Source organism: Squalius cephalus (assembly GCF_949319135.1).
Source record: "Squalius cephalus genome assembly, chromosome: 17".
NCBI lineage: Eukaryota > Metazoa > Chordata > Actinopteri > Cypriniformes > Leuciscidae > Squalius > Squalius cephalus.
In genome coordinates this window covers 29574886-29585454 of record NC_137138.1, presented here as the reverse complement: position 1 = coordinate 29585454, position 10569 = coordinate 29574886, and positions in this window count along the sequence as shown.

Genomic DNA, 10569 nt, shown 5'->3' with positions numbered 1-10569 from the left:
AAAATGCTGAATCATTCAACACTGAAGCACCACTTTTTGTTGCTGGTAGATGAAACGTACTCGGTTACTAACGTAACCTCGGTTCTCTCTAGAGAGGGAACGAGTACTTGCGTAATATCTTACGCTAGGGGAAAACCTCTTTTCCTCGAGATATTGAAGCCAAAAATTATCCTAAATTTTGCAATAATGTAAAACGCATTGCAGCAGCATGCAGACATGGGCGAGACAGCTTGCGCGCCCATTGGCTGCTCTGCGGCAACTGCATCAGCCTATCGAGAGAGGCCCCTCATGACGTCAGAACCAATGAGGGTGCTTCGCGCCCACTACGTCATGTCCCGCCGAAAGCGGGTGGGGCTGGGCTATAAATACGGCCCCGAGAGGCTGGTTTGGTCAGTTTTTCATCGCCGAAGCGAATCAGAACATGACGCATGCACGGCAAGATACGCAAGTACTCGTTCCCTCTCTAGAGAGAACCGAGGTTACGTTAGTAACCGAGTACGTTCTCTTACGAGAGGTTCTCTCGTACTTGCGTAATATCTTACGCTAGGGGAACACAGTGTAAAACGCCGTGCGTGCTTGAGATATAACACTAAAGTCCCAAGGGCATGTGCCCGGGGCTCATATAGTGCCTAATCACAAGGGACTCACAGAGAATCCGGGAAGAGGGGCTAGAATAGCATCATTCCTGTAATATAGAGCTCTAATAAGAGCAGATTATATCAAGTGTTCCACACAGCCAGGGCGAACTCGGCCTGGACTGATAAACATTGGGGGACTTACACACTGCCCACAGAAGTATATAGACGATCGGTGATCGACGATCCAGCAGTTTCAGCATCCTGAGCCGATAGCATCGGGCAGAAATTACTGAAAAATTAGACCGCGAGCAACTTAGCTTGCAAAGCGGGGACCTCTAGGTTATAAAACCTTATAAATGTAGACGGGGAGGCCCAGCCTGCCGCCATACATATATCTTGCAAGGCAATCCCATTTGACCAGGCCCACGATAAAGCCATGCTTCTCGTGGAGTGCGCTCTGACACCCAACGGGCACTGCATGCCATTGGAAGTGTAGGCCAGCGCAATGGCGTCATCTATCTATCTGGATAAGCTCTGTTTCGACGCGGCTAGTCCCTCGGAACGTCCGCTGAACGAAACAAAGAGCTGCTCCGTCTGTCTGAAGACAGATGAGCGAGACACATAAGCTCTTAATGCCCTGACTGGGCAAAGGAAGCTCGCATCTCCTTCCTCGTCAGAGACCGGTAGGGCTGACAGGGAAATGACCTGCGCCCTAAAACGGTGTGTTGAGGGATTTTGGAACATAACCGTGCCTAGGTTTGAGTATAACTCTTGAGTCATTAGGCCCAAACTCCATGCATGTCGCTCTTACTGAGAGCGCATGTTAGTCCCCTATGCGCTTCACTGAAGCGAGAGCCAGAAGAAACACTGTCTTGAAAGACAGGTGTTTAAGATCAATCGTCTGTAAAGGCTCGAATGGGTCACCTTTCATGGCTTCCAGCACCGTAGAAAGGTCCCATACAGGGACTGAGGGAGGTCTGGGAGGATTCAGTTTCTTAGCTCCTCTAAGGAAGTTGATGACTAAATCGTTCCTTCCTATTGACTGACCAAGCGTTGTTTTTGAGAACACTGCTATGGCCGCCACATAAACTTTGAGCGTGGAAGGGGTCCTGCCCTTATCCAACAGCTCCTGTAGGAAGGAGAGTACCTCCGTGTGACACGCCACGAGCTGTGCACCAGCTGGAGCACACTGACCATTTCGAGGAGTAGAGCCGTCGCATAGACGGGGCTCTAGCCTGCGTGATCGTGTTTAACACTCCCTCTGGGAGGTCAGCGGGTACCCGTTGATGGCCCAAACATGAAGGGACCACAGCTCTGGGCGAGGATGACAAATTGAGCCCTTGGCCTGAGAGAGGAGGTCCCTCCTCACTGGCAGTGGCCATGGGGCAGTGCTCACTAGCTGCATCAGAACTGGGAACCAGGGTTGGTTTTTCCAGAACGGCGCTACGAGTAGCACTGAGCATCCTTCTTCCCTGATCCGTTCTATCACCTGAGGCAGGAGAGAGACGGGAGGAAAGGCATAGAGCAGGCGGCGGGGCCATACATGAGCCGGCGCGTCCCTGCTCTTGGAGAAAAATTCCAGACAGTGAGCGTTTTCTTGAGACGCAAACAGGTCTACTTCCGCTCTGCCGAATTTCTTCCACAGCAGCTGGACTGTCTGTGGGTGTAGAGACCACTCGCCTGTCGGAACATTGTTCCTGGACAGTCTGTCTGGTCCTACGTTTAGGAGTACTGGCACGTGCGCTGCTCTCAGCGAGAGCAGGTTGCACTGAGCCCACACCAGGAGGCGTTCTGTCAGCCTGTGCAGGTTTCAGGACCTGAGGCCGCCCTGGTGATTTATGTAGGACACCACAGACATGTTGTCCGAGCGGACCAGGGCGTGGTGTCCTGTTATTTGGGGACAAAAACGCGTTAGCGCGTTGTCTACTGCCAACATATCGAGGCAGTTTATGTGCAGAAGCTTCTCCCGTTCTGACCATTGGCCGAAGAACGGTCTGCCCTCGAGCAGCACTCCCCATCCCGAGGTAGATGCGTCCGTAGACACCACCCTCACACTCGAGGAAGTCCCCAGGCTTACACCTGATCGGTACCAGTCGTTTGCTTTCCAAGGTTTCAGAGCTGCGATGCATTTCTGATTGACCTTGAGACGAAGCAGACTGGAAGCCCACGCTCGGCACGGTACTCGCGCTTTCAGCCAGAACTGTAGCGGGCGCATGTGAAGCAGGCCCAGCTGAAGTACTGATGATGCTGAGGCCATGAGACCTAGCATCCTCTGAAATTTTCTGAGCGGGACCGATGCGCCGCAGCGGAAGAGCTCGCTGCGCGCTGAATGTCCAGTACGCGCTGTGGTGACAGTCACGCTATCATAGACAGCGAGTCCCGTTCTGTGCCCAGAAAAAAATATTATCTGTCTGGGGGACAGAGAACTCTTCACCCAATTGACTCTGAGACCCAGATTCTCGAGGTGGTCGAGTAAAATGGTCCTGTGCTCTATGAGCTTCGAGTGAGATTGAGATGCACATCGTAAATGTACGGGGTGCTAGGGACAAGCCGAACGGTAGGACTGTGTACTGATATGCCTGGCCCTCGAAGGCGAATCTCAAATATCGCCTGTGGCGTGACGCTATCTGTATTTGAAAATACGCGCCTTTCAGATCTATTGACACAAACCAATCTCCTCAGCGAATCTGCGCAAGGATTTTTCTGGTTGTGAGCATTCTGAACTGTCACTTCGCAAGCACTCTGTTCAGTTGCCTTAGATCTAGTATGTGTGAGGGGTTGAATGCGGAGCGCGCTCTGGTCGCTCAGCGACAGAGGGGCTTCGGTGTGCTGCAACATAAGCGTCGCGCTTATGGCATCTGAGGCAGGGGGCGCGCTGATAACAGCGGGCAGATTGCCAGCGCTCGACTCCTCTGCGGTGGTCAACCAATAGGGGGAGGGCTGGGCGAGTCCCGTAGGACCTGTCATGTCCATGTGTGAATGTGGGCGCGGGATAGCGGGCACATTTACAACACTGAGAGCATTGTCCGCCTGAGCAGAGCGAATGCACGTTGGTTTAGTTTTTACAGAAACCTTGAGACATGCAGAACGTAGTGTTTGTGGGCACTGGGCAGTGGGCACATTTACCACGTTTAATGCGCAATCGATCTGGGTCGATTTCATGTGTGCGAGCCCTGTGTGACGGGCTGTGTTTGTGTGTAGGAATGAGCACTGGGCAGTGGGCATTTTGTCTACACTCATAACGCCATCGGCCGTGGCCGGGACACCAGAAAATACACTCTCATGGGATTTATCTGGGTAGCCGTAAAAGCGGCATTTGTGTGCAGGCAAGCGGGCTGTGTCGCCGACTTGTTTACTGCAGAATACACTGGAACAGTCGCATTTACTGGAACTGAACGAACGAGAAGTTGCCATAGAAACAGAGAGCGTCAACATGCTGGCGTTTGTTTGCAGTCGTGCGTGTATTAGTACAGGCTCGTTCACTGCAATATTGACATTTCCAGTCGCCTGACGCATAGAAACCATAGAAACGGTGTTTGGGTGCAGGCGAGCGAGTTGTACAACGCGCTCGTTGGCTGCAAAATACACATCTGCAGTCGCCTTTTCAGGGAACTGACGGCATTGACGGCATAATTTTATTTGCCGGTAGACCCGGGATCGAACACGGGATCGAACACGGGTCTCTCGCACGAAAGCCTGAGAATCTGCCACTGGGCCACAGGGGAAGACACATAAGCATTCAGTTAGCGCGAATATTATCAGAGAGCGTCAACATGCTGGCGTTTGTTTGCAGACGTGCGTGTATTACAACAGGCTCGCTCACTGCAATATTGACATTTCCAGTCGCCTGAACTTCAGAGGGGAATGAGAAATGTGTGAGAAAATGGAGGTCGGCCCGGCCGCAGCGGGACTAAAACAGTCTTTTCTCGTTTTGCCAGTGACGCACGGGAACCATAGAAACGGTGTTTGGGTGCAGGCGAGCGGGTTGTAGAACGCGCTCGTTGGCTGCAAAATGCACATCTGCAGTCGCCTTTTCAGGGAACTGACAGAGTGAGCATTGACGGCATAATTCTATTTGCCGGTAGACCCGGGATCGAACACGGGTCTCTCGCGCAAAAGCCTGAGAATCTGCCACTGGGCCACAGGGGAAGACACGTAGGCATTCAGTTAGCGCGAATATTATCAGAGAGCGTCAACATGCTGCCATTTGTTTGCAGACGTGCGTGTATTACAACAGGCTCGCTCACTGCAATATTGACATTTCCAGTCGCCTGAACTTCAGAGGGGAATGAGAAATATGTGAGAAAATGGAGGTCGGCCCGGCCGCAGCGGGACTAAAACAGTCTTTTCTCGTTTTGCCAGTGATGCACGGGAACCATAGAAACGGTGTTTGGGTGCAGGCGAGCGGGCTGTAGAACGCGCTCGTTGGCTGCAAAATGCACATCTGCAGTCGCCTTGCAGGGAACTGACAGAGCGAAGCATTGGCGGCATAATTTATCTGCCGTTAGACCGGGATTCGAACACCGGTCTCTCGTGCGAAAAACCTAAGATTCCACCACTGAGCCACAGGGGGGGAACACAAAGGCTTTCAGATGCGTCAACATGTTTTCTTCGGCGTTTGCTTGCAGGCGTGCGTGTATATAACAGGCTCGTTTGCTGCAATATTGATATTTCCAGTCGCCTGATCAGGGAACTGAGAAATGTGTGAGAAATTGATGTCAGTTCGGCCTCAGCGGGACTAAAACACTCTTTTCTCCTTTCGCCGGTGAGTGACGCGTGAATGGGGCGCAGGGGCAGGGTAGCTTTCTTGTAACATAAAGAAAAACTAACCCCGACCGTCCGCTTCCAACGTCCCTTGTGAACGGCGCAGTTTGCGCGGCTCAAACAGAGGGAGAGAGAAAGCTAGCCCCGTGACCGTCCGCTCCTGACATCCCCTGTGAACGGCGCGGTTTGCGCGGCTCGAACAGAGGGAGAGCGGGTATCATCCCCTACGCAGGCAAAGCAAGCGGGCGCACCGGCGAGCTTTGCGGGTTGGGGGGGGAATTGGGCGTCTTGAAAAAGACACCCGGCTCTTTTAGTGAAATGAGAGTGTGTGTCGCGGCGGCGAGCACACACACATACACAAAACACAGTAGCAGAGAAAAAGGATATATAACGCCGGAAAGCGTTAGCAGGAACGGCGACTGAAGGCGGCGAGTTGTCGACCAGCAGCTTCAGATGTAGCACTAATCCCGCTGAGTGCTTGAATCAGACGGCGCGGCTTCCTCTCTAGGATCCAGCGATGCGTGGGCTTCGCTGAAGAGATGAAAAACTGACCAAACCAGCCTCTCGGGGCCGTATTTATAGCCCAGCCCCACCCGCTTTCGGCGGGACATGACGTAGTGGGCGCGAAGCACCCTCATTGGTTCTGACGTCATGAGGGGCCTCTCTCGATAGGCTGATGCAGTTGCCGCAGAGCAGCCAATGGGCGCGCAAGCTGTCTCGCCCATGTCTGCATGCTGCTGCAATGCGTTTTACATTATTGCAAAATTTAGGATAATTTTTGGCTTCAATATCTCGAGGAAAAGAGGTTTTCCCCTAGCGTAAGATATTACGCAACTACGAGAGAACCTCTCGTAAGAGAACTGTTCTTCTTTGTTTTTCTATTTTCGCTGGCACAATAGAACAAAAACAGTGAAAATGTACTATTTTTTAAAAAAAAATTAAAAACCTTAATGGAGGGGTAAAGCTTGGTTTATACTCATGTGAGCGGTCGTCAATTCAAGTCAAGTCACTTTCATTTATATAGCGCTTTTAACAATAGCCTATAGATTGTTTCAAAGCAGCTTTACATTGATGATATGAAATTAAAGTAACAGAGATTGTTTTGGCTTTTGTTACGGAAGCAGACGGACAACAAGGTAAGTAGTGATGTAATGTTTATTTAAACAGCTGAGTGTCAAGAAGATTCAACGTGCAGAATTTAGGTGAGTATCAGAGTTCAGAAGTGCAGAGTTCTTGAGTGTAATTCGTGAAGGAATGATCGTTGTATCTTTTGCAGGACCGGCAGGATGAGACTTCAGAGTGGATGTGATCTTCGTATGAAGAGGATGACAGGTGACAGCACACACTCACGCACCACTTGATGGGACAGACAGGCTTACAGCTCGGACACCACTCGAGATGAGATCTGGACAGACTGGGACAGACTGGAATCGTCGTAGAGAACTGGTAAGTAAACACAGGTAAGTTTAGTAGTGAAACTCGCAGAGAGAAGCACTATGAGTCCGCTTCGGATAAACGAGCCCGGACAATGAGAGGTGCGTGAGGTGTGCTTATGAAGCAGTGGTGATTAATGGGGTGCAGGTCTGACTTGTTAAAACTCAGGTGACTGTGATCGCTGGGTGATTGTGGTGGATGAACCTGGCCAATCCGTGACAGCTTTATAGCAGCTCTAGAATAAAGTTATTGTCCAGCTAAAGTTAGTTTTTTTTTATTCACTTCTGTCGCAACGGACATTAGTTTTTCATTTAGCTAGCTGTTAACACGACACCGTTCTAACAGAAAACCCTTAAGTTCTCTCTATGCAAACTTTAAAAATGCAAACCTATAAGAACACTGATGGCGTGCACATGCATAATACGTTTTTAGTCTATAGGTATGCGCGTTTGAATATGTGCGTAGGCGTGTAGTCGTTCTTTACAAACCAACCCTCAACACACTACTTTGTTGTTTCGTTGGTCATGCGCGTTGAGTGCCGCATCCGCATCCAAAGATGCAAAACTTCGAGCCGAATCTGTCTCACCACACCGGCACCCAGTTTGTTCGTCTAAATTAGTTGCTTACATTTACAAAATGAGCCTACAATAGCAGACATAAGCTCTTTTAATAAAAAATAAAGGTCCAAGTTTTATAAAAATGTTCACGAAACGATATGAAAATGTTTAGTGAAATTAGAAAATATGTAAGATATCTTTAATTTAGTTGTATAGGCTATGTTCTCATATCTTTTTATTTTGTTCTAATGCCACAAGCAATAATCTCAAGGTTTACTGCTTTACACGATTATTTTGTAGTGGTATTGGTGGTGTACTAAAATAAACATTCACGTGTGTACTTTACTTCTTCTCAACGCTGATTCCTGATGGTTTATAAGACAATTACTCTGAGTCGCCTCCTGTCGTTTCAAAGAATAGTACAACGGCGAGCGTGTCAAGTATAAATGCCTCGTCCGTTTGGGGATGTGCGCACACAAGCAGCAGGCTCGCACTGCAGAGTCAGGCGAAAGTATAAATAAGGCTTAAGTTGGGCTGGCTGTATTGAGATATTTTAATAATGTTTTAATTTCACAGCAATGACAAACAGTGCTGAATTTTAAGGCAAACACAATTGTTACAGCTGTCACCAAAGGCGTGGATGCTGCTCCGCAGGGCACTCGATTCATGTGCATTAACTGTGTGGCTGCAACAATGGATGTTGAAGAGGGGGAGGGGCAGGAGTAGGGGCTTGACTTAGAATTCAAATGCATCTGTCGGGTACATGCTTGATTGAAAACTGATGCCATGGGCCACATTTAAGTTAAAACCAAAGAATAGTCTTACAAATAAGGCACTTATCTAGTCAGAGACTTAGAAATATATGCTAGAAAGAAAGTCAAGCAGGTTTGGAATTACACAAGACAAGTGTGAGTAAATGGTGAAAATTTTTTTGGTTGGTGTTTTTTTTGGGGGGGGGGGGGGTTCTTTTTTCAAGATACAATGAACTAACAATGACTAACAAATCCACAGCTGTCTATGTTAGAATTTAATGGTCAACTGTGCCAAACTCCCTTTGGCTTCCCCAAAAGCAAAAATCAGCACTGTCCCTGTGTGGCCAATGAACCATAAGAACTATATAGTCCATTTTTCTTATATTTTCCAATTTTCTGCTCCTGGCTTTCCCTCTTCCTTTTGTCCATTCATCCAATCCTCTGTCGCCAAAGCTTGCTGGTTTGTTGACAGGGGCCTTATTGCCTCCATGGCCTGCTACGAAACCCTCAGGCTCAGGCATTAATTTGATGAACATTCCTGGCCTTGCATTCCAGCTTTTTAATGATTTCTGGAAGGGGAAGCTTCACCCTTCAAGCCTTTTCTTGTGACCCAATGAAAACTCCATTAATTTAGCCTGACTAGTTAAACACAAACACACACACACACACACGTTACGTTTACCTATCTTCGTGGGGACTCTACATAGACATGTTTTTTTTTTTTTTTTTTACTGTACAAACTGTATACTCGATCCCCCTAGACTAAACCTACCCATCACAGAAAACTTTCTGCATTTTTACATTTTTAAATAAGCACAATTTTTTATGTTTATTAATCCATTTGTAATGTGGACTCATGCATTTTCTGTAAAGCTGCTTTGAAACGTATTGTGAAAAGCGCTATACAAAATAAATATGAATTGAATTGAATGTGAATTTCTACCACGCTGGCTGGTCCCCACAATGTAGGTGATCTCAGGTTTTACTATCCTTGAGGGATAATATATCTGGTCCCCACAATGTAGGTTAAAACTACACACACACACACACACACACACACACACACACTCTCTTCCTGGTGTGTGTGAATCTTATTAGCAGGATTACTGTAATTTGACGTGGCGCAGTGATGTGATTGTTCGTCTGGCAGGTGGACATGATGTGTCACTATACCCAAATGCTGCAGTTTGGCAAGAGGAAGCGGAGAGTGTACAGTTTCACTACTCAACACACAGGCAGATATAAGAGTGTGACAGAATGAGAGAGAGAAAGGGAGAGTAAATATGTAAAGGCCTAAACCTAGAGGAAGAGAAATCAAACCGTTCCCAGTTCTCCACCACCCACTCTGCAAACAGTAAGTCAATCGCATAAAAGATTCTCAACTGACTGCATTGTAACATACATTAAGCCATCTCAATTTTACATATACGGTCTGGGTTGTCATACACAACAATAACATACCCAGAACAGGTAGTGTCATCATTATTACACACTTCATATATTATACATTATAATAGTAGATTTTTGACATTTCTGAAGATGATGTGAGTGGTTGGTTGTTGGCTGGGCATTGCTATGCAGTTACTAATGATTTCTGGGTCATTGTTAGGGCATTATTGTACATTATTGGGTATTTTGAGTGGGTTGTAGGTGGTTGGGTCAATTAAACGATGTCTGGATCTATTCATTTATTCAAATATATATTTAAAATGCAATTTCTAGATATAGTGGTTGAATACACCATATCTATGATGCATGTTTTCATTTCTTAATTTAAATTAGTTGTAATATTTTTGGGGGTGTAAACTCAAGTCATAATGAAGAAAAAAGTCTTAATTATCCAATGAAATTCTTGAAAATAAAACTTTATTTAAATAGTCTGGCACAGAATGATATTGAAATGTAATTCCTGTCCAGCCTAATTTAATACTTAATTTATTTATTGTTTAAATTAGCTTAATTAGTAGGAGCAATAGTAATAATGATACTTGCCTTATACCAAGAACGTCTTGGTTACGTATGTAACCCTCGTTCCCTGAAGGAGGGAACAGAGACGTAGTTGACGTTACGACTGATTGGGATCACGCTAAGGGAGCCTGTCATCTTTGAGTATTTATAAAATGAGCCAATGCACACATTGGCGTGCGAGCTTTGCATCCAAGCTTCACCCCGCAGCGTGGATATAAAAACGAAAGCGGATGCACGCACCACTTGTTTTTTGCTGAGGAGCCAAGCAAAGCCCGGAGTCAGCGGTGGTCCAGCAACTGTGGCGACGGGACTACATCTCCGTTCCCTCTCAGTCACTCACGTTCGACGTAGTCGACGTTACTACTGATTGGGATCTGTATTAAAACGCCACTAGTGCTGCCACCTTCCAGTGCCTAGACAAAAGCTTCCTGATCCCCCCACATTATTGAGGCGGAGATGGGACAGGGCTTAGGCCAGGGAAGTCACTGCTGTTCCGCAAGACCCACTCAGTCAGAC